Below are 6,965 nucleotides of genomic sequence, written 5' to 3'. Positions count from 1 at the left end.
AGGCCATCCTCTGATACATATGCAGCTAGAGACACGAGCTCTGGGGGTACTGACTGGTTCGTATTGTTGTTCCTCCTATAGGGTTGCAGACCCCTTCAGCTCCTTGGGTACTTTCTCTAGCTCCTTCATTGAGGGCCCTGTGTTCCATCCAATAGTTGACTGTGAGCATCCACTTCTTTATTTGCCAGGCACTGGCAGAGTCTCACAAGAGAGAGCTATATCAGGGTCCTGTCAGCAAAATCTTGTTGGCATATGCAATAGTGTCTGGGTTTGGTGGTTGTTTATGGGATGGATCCCCGGGTGGGGCAGTCTCTGGATGGCCCTTCTACTACTCAGAACACATTCCAAAAGGTTGTAAAACCATTAAGCAAAGGTCATAAAAAGGGAACTGTGATTTATCATGGGTGCTATGACAGAAGATAAAATATTACTAGGTTTATGTAATCAAAACTTTACTAATAATTTAGTTCTATTTTTTTTCAATTTTCCATGGACCTGTGGAGCTGTGACAGTTCATGAATATGTAGCCAGATAATTACTCCTAATGGACATACATGTGAACATTCTCTGTTGTAAACATTTTATTCAATCTCTAATAGTGAAATTGATAACTTATTGAAAGTTGAGCTTTATACTGAGTGTGTTGTACGTGTGGACTATCTATCTTACATTTTTAGAAACTTAGTGCTAACAATATCTACTTAAAATTGCACTTGCCTGTAAGAATGATGTGATGTTGGGCATACTGATGGCTTGATGGGGAAAGATAGTTTTAAGTTCTCAGCAGATTTGCTGAAGGCACTGAGGTGCTTAACTTAATGGGGTTCTGAACTTTTGCATCTGGATAAAGAACAGAATATCAGGAAGTGTGAGGGAAAATCTTGAAAGAGTCAGAGCAAGATGCACGCACATATCTATATCCATATCATCTCTCTCTCTCTCTCTCTCTCTCTCTCTCTCTCTCTCTCTCTCTCCATGATCCTCTACAAGCTGTTTCCTGTTCTTTTGTGGTCAAAAGCAACCCCTTTCTGTGTTAGAGTGTCAGTCACTGACTACCTGATATTAAGGTGGAAATTAAGCTACAGAGCAGTCGAAACAATGATTAATTCTGGGAATGGAAAAATGATCTAGCAGGGAAAAGTGTTCCTCACATGGCCATTCCATTTTCTCCTCTCCCTTCTTCCTCATTTCTTTAGAGATAAACGGGTCTTTGAGTGTGTTAATTCATCCCCTAGAATACATGACTTGAAAATGAACAAACAGGCCCCCATTCCCCTCCATTCCACCCCACCTCCTCTATCTTGGAAGTTGTTGCTGTTTTCGTCTTGGCGACCTGGAGTGGCTGTGCTTGCGGAGCCATCACCATGCCCCTGGCTAGAGATCTTTTACACCCTTACTTGGAGGAGGAGAAGGAAAAACATAAGAAGAAACAGCTGGTTCAGAGCCCAAATTCTTACTTCATGGATGTGAAATGTCCAGGTTGCTACAAGATTACTCCAGTTTTCAGCCAGGCCCAGCCAGTGGTTCTTTGTGTGGGTTGTTCAACTGTGATGTGCCAGCCCACAGGAGGAAAAGCCAGGCTCACAGAAGGCTGTTCATTTAGAAGAAAGCAACACTAATGAGCTATACAAGTTCCTGAATTTGTGTTTTTCACAGAAAGCCTTATCAATTTCAGTTACTTTACCAAGACAATGTACTTACTGTTTGATTTTATAAAGTCTACAACAATGATCTCCTATTTTGGTGTCAGTTTTTCAATAAAGTTTTAATTATGGACAAAAAAAGAAAGAAAATGAACAAACAGCAACTGTTATTAACACGGCTTCATGTCGAATCTGACCTGCACCTCATTTTATTGTCTTGTTAGGAGAAAAACCCCCTTCTTCTCCCAGGTGCCCATATTTTGGCTCTTTGCGATAGTGATATAACATAATTGTATATTGCTGGAGTAAGCTAGTTCACCGAATGTCAGTTACTATGTTCATGTTGATACTGATGGTCATTGGTGCTTTAGCCTAGATGCAAAAGGACCAGGATAGCAATGGAGCTGGTCACTGAGCATCCCTTGTTGTTCATGGATGAGCTCACCACTGACTTAGACTTCAGAACTACAACTGATATCATCTTAGACCGGAAAAGTTGTTGAAGGATTTTCTCTGTTCACTCACATTAGGGCAGTGGAAGGCCTGTGATTGGACAGGATTAGGGAGGCTGAGCTAGGAGTTGGGGGAACAGGGAGAGAGTTCTCAGGAGGAGGAGGAGAAGGAGGAAGCCAACAGAGAGGCAGACAGACAAGAAGATCCTGATCTGCAGTGGTTTTAAACAACTGCAATTAGCTGAAATTTTCACAAGGGTAGAATAATTGTGGTAAAGATTTATCATTATCAGTTGGCTCTGAAATTATTTATTGGCATCTTGTAAATCATGATTTTATTGAAACATAAATCTAATTGGTTAACTATTAAGCTTCAAGAGTCTTGTTTCTACCAGGAAATTAGGTAATGATATGGCTGATCACGGGGCGCATGGGCGTTGCATGGTAGTGAGATAAACTCAGGGGTGGGGGGTGGGGCAAGAGCACCGGAGGGAGAGAAGGTTAGCAGAGGGACACTGAGTGAAATGTGCCAGCAGAGGCCCTGTGGCCCCCTCAGGGCCAGAGAGCTGGCAGGCAGAAGGACTGCCAAGTGAGAGCTCCTGCAGGGCCACAGTGACTCCCTGTGATCCCAGGACAGGAGCTCTGCAGCTGGATGATTGCCTTGCAGGCACTAGCACTGGAACATGCAGGCTCTCTTTTTAAATGTTTCCCACAAGAAGGTATTTGCTAAAGGGGCATTAAGGGTTTGTTTTTAGTTTAGTTTAGTTTAGTTTTTACAGTTTTTTCTTTTGTGAAAATTACCTATTTTCTTTATTTACATTTCAAATGTTATCCCCTAGTTTCTACCCTCCCCCTGAAAATCCCCTATCCCCTCCCTCATCCCTCTGCTCACCAACCCACCCACTCCTGCTTCCTGGCCCTGGCATTCCCCTATACTGGGGCATAGAACCTTCTCAGGACCAAGGGTATCTCCTCCCATTGATGAGTCCATTAAGGTTTTTTTTAATGTAATACCCCATCAATTGTGTGCATTTTTTGTGAAGGAGATTCAAAAGTAAACAACATAACTCTTGTTTATTAGAGGAAAACTTCAACCAACAAAGAAGAGACATCAGGAATATAGCCTAGAGCATAGGATGGGTGACTGTGGAGAAAGTGGAGCACTGCTTTAAATAGAATATCCCTAAACCCTCAAGCATGTGACAAGTGAGCTGGGGCTGAGTGGAGAGATCTGAACAGAGTGACACCTGGAGAGAAAACAGGTTTCTAAGATTGGCTTCTGAACCCAAATAAGAATGAAGTAAAAGAAATGTCATGTCCTGTGCTCAAAAATAAATTCTGTGGCTGAAGAATTTGTAGGAAACATTGTCTTGTTAAGAGTTTTAGCCAGGCATGGTAGCACACCTTTAATCCCAGCACTTGGGAGGCAGAGGTGGGCGAACTGTAAACCATAAACCTGTTGCTTGGCCATTTGAGTCTTTTCCCCAGAAGAGGAAACTTGTATTAAAAGTTTTATTTTGCCAATATTTTTAAAATTGAAATGAGGTTATCACTGGACCACTGAGCAGAGTGAGCAAGTAGTTAGCAATATGAATCATATTATCAGAACAATGAAAACCAATTCCTGAAGAAGCAGAAACTGTATGTGATTAATGTGACTGTGCATACAGTCATAATTTCAATAACTGCCCTATCACTAGCTCTCAATCTCAGATAAATCTGCAGATCACCTGGTATGCCTGATAGTGATCCAATTCAATATTCCAGAGCTACAACTGCCTGTGGATCTACACTGTCAATAAAACTCTGGTGGACTGTGAACCCCTGATATTACACATGATAAGGACATATAGACTTTTAAATAGATGCATGGATCTTGGTTTGTCACTCAGGTATATAATACATGGGAGACAAGGTGTTTATCAGGAAAATTCAACCTGAAATGACAACAAAGAGTGTGCCTTCAGGAGTGAACAATTCTGTGGAGAATTCAAGGTTCCAGTGTCCAGTGACTTAGCATGTTTCCCTCTGTGAAGTTAGGATGTTGAAGAAGGGACAGACCATCATCTTCTCCATCAATCAGCCTCAGTACTCCATCTTCAGAATTTTTGATAGCCTCATCTTAGTGGCTTCAGAAAAAATTATGTTTCATGGACCTGCACAGGATGCTTTGAAGTACTTCAGATCTGCAGGTATGGTCATCTATTGTTATGAGAGCTTCTTCATTCACAGGATCTGCAAAGGAGAACAGGGGATATCAGAGATGCAGACTCAACTGTGTGATTGTTTCTCAATTTCAAATACCAGTGGTTAATCTGGTGGCAGGATTTTTGTTAGGTGAATATTACTGGCTTGATATTCAGATTTTCTTCCTTCTCTAGTCCTGCATGCATGCTTGTGCTTCTTACTGAACCCTTTGTTCTACTTCCCAGTTGTGGGGACCCTCTTAGTCAACATGCTGGTCTCAGGACCACTTAATCATTATTTGAACAGCTGGGGAAAAGACCAAGTAGCAGATGGTGATTTTCAGTTTTCCCCTAGTGTATGATCTGACTCTAAGCTGTTGTGCAGATGTTACTTAACTTATGAGTATGTTCTACTTTCAGATTCAGGCCTTGCTTGTGGGTTATAGAGATTAAATCTGACTTCACATTTTTGGTATGTCTGGTTTTTCACAGTCGGATTGTATGGTGAGTGCTTTTCATAAGTTCATGCAGTCAGCTTCATCTTTTAGAAATATGGATACAGTTACGGAGGATTCTCTGATTCTAAATATGGGGTTAACTCTTTGCTTTTCAGCACTCTTTATTTGTTAGTGATTAATTATTGTCATTCAAAATGTGCAATATTTTTGAATCTATGGAGTCAAATAAAAATTTAGGTGAAGTTCAAATGTTTGTTTCACAGGAAGACTTCAAATATCTACATCAAGTCTACATCTACTGTAAGTCTGCATCTAGTCTATGTCTGTTTATTGTATATGTGTGTATGTATACATAGTATCAGCATAAACATGTGGGCACCTTTCAGAGTCCAGAGCTGCCTGTGTCTTATGATAGAGGATTACAAATCTATGAAATGCAGTTCTCCAGTGACTCAGGAACATTGTGTTGAGGGTGAAAGACAACTGAATATGTACATACAAATAAATAAGAAAAGAGTCTGTGATTCCTCCCATTATTTTCTCCTGTGTGACTGTGATGAGTAATGGGGGAAGAATATGGGTAAATAACAGTACTTATACCCCCTACGATATATGGTGGAATTTCAAAAGGAGTACACAAGAGAGTGTGATGGTAAACTGTCTCCTGGAAGTCTCTTGAAATTCCGTGTAATAGACTGACCTTGTATGGGCTGAGCTGGCCCAAACCACAGCTTTCCCTAATGCTTTCGTTCCTGTTGCTCATCAGCCTGTCTGCTTCAGTTTCTCTGTTGGCTTTTGCTATAGGGAGTTGGTTGCCTCCTAAATTTCATATGCATCTGCAACAATTACAGTCTTCCTCTAAGAAATTGAAACTAAGGCAACGTTGAAACACATTTGTGAAATTTCATCCCCCAGTGTGCTCTTGAGCCTGAGCAGCAACTTGGGAGGCTTCTGCAGTGGATCCTCCTCCAGCCCCTATCTTGTTCCAGGAAGTTGGCAGCCATCCATGGCTTAGTACCCAGCAGCAAGCAGGCTTCCACCAGCTTGAGGCTGTGTGGCTTCTGCATACACAACCAAACCTTGCCTTCACCTTAAAGCACTATTTGTTTCACCATAAAGTTGGATATGATCCTTTTATGTGGATAAGCATAAAATCTTTAAGAAAATTGGTTTAATTACTTAAGTCTCTTAATAATGAAATTTCAAAACTGTAGCTCAAGACTTGCCATCTTTACAGGGTTACTATACAAAGCCAGTCCCTGGTTTCCCAGCCAGCCTGTTGCTTCTACTGCCAAGTCTGAACACACTCGGAACTTCTTTCACTGTGAGACAGTAGCCTGCAGAGGTCTTCATTGGCTTTGTTATTGTCTACAACAAGCCTTAGACAGACAATGAAGAAGTTGCGATCACCTATTTCTTTTATTGGCAAAAAGAAATGCAAATTCTGTTTATTAAAATGAATAATTAGTAAGTATACCTTCATTCTGTGGCTACAGATCCTCATACTATTGCTTATTTGATTACAATGTGCTAAGATATGGGCACCAATAAAATAGAATCTCAATTTCGTTTTTTTGTTAAAGATTTAAGTCTTATATATAAGTACACTGTAGCTATCTTCAGACACACCAGAAGAGGGCATCAGATGTCATTATAGATGATTGTGAGCCACCATGTGGTTTCTGGGATTTGAACTCAGCACCTTCAAAAGGGCAGTCAGTGCTCTTAACCGCTGAGCCATCTCTCCAACCCAGAATCTCAATTTCTATGAACATACCCTTGTAGCTGCATGTATTCTTATGTTAATTTTGGTCCCCAAAACTGCTCACAAAAGTGTCCATATGTAAGATGCTCAGGGATGCTCCAGGTTGATTCTGATGGGCAAGTAAAGNTTCTGACAACCAATGGCTGGGCAGGGCAGGAAGAGGAGAGATTTTTAGGATTCACAGGCTTGGGAGAGATAAAGAGGAAGAGAAGGAGATTTGACATGTGCTGGGTAAAGGTGAGGAGATACCAGGCACGAGAAGGTGCAGAATAGAGAGCATAGCCACCAAGTAGGAGCCAGGGAATAGTAGCCCTGAAAGGGCTGCCTGACTGTGTCAAGGACAGCAAGGTTGGAATCTAGAGGTTTGGTAAGCAATAACTTAGGAATATCAAAGGGAGGTGGACTGGCCATATAGGGGCCAGGAAGAGTTGTTTAAGACATATAAAAATATAAATGGTGTG

The 6,965-nt window shown here is 41.3% G+C and overlaps 1 pseudogene; it reads left to right on the top strand.

Annotated features, from left to right (window-relative positions):
* Positions 1–1,352: 1,352 nt before the first annotated feature.
* On the top strand, positions 1,353–1,769 carry LOC110314793 (annotated as a pseudogene).
* Positions 1,770–6,965: the final 5,196 nt, after the last annotated feature.

This window comes from Mus pahari, unplaced genomic scaffold (assembly GCF_900095145.1).
Source record: "Mus pahari unplaced genomic scaffold, PAHARI_EIJ_v1.1 scaffold_12882_1, whole genome shotgun sequence".
Classification (NCBI taxonomy): domain Eukaryota; kingdom Metazoa; phylum Chordata; class Mammalia; order Rodentia; family Muridae; genus Mus; species Mus pahari.
Note: the sequence above shows the minus strand (reverse complement) of the source record. Positions and strands in the feature narration are given on the sequence as shown.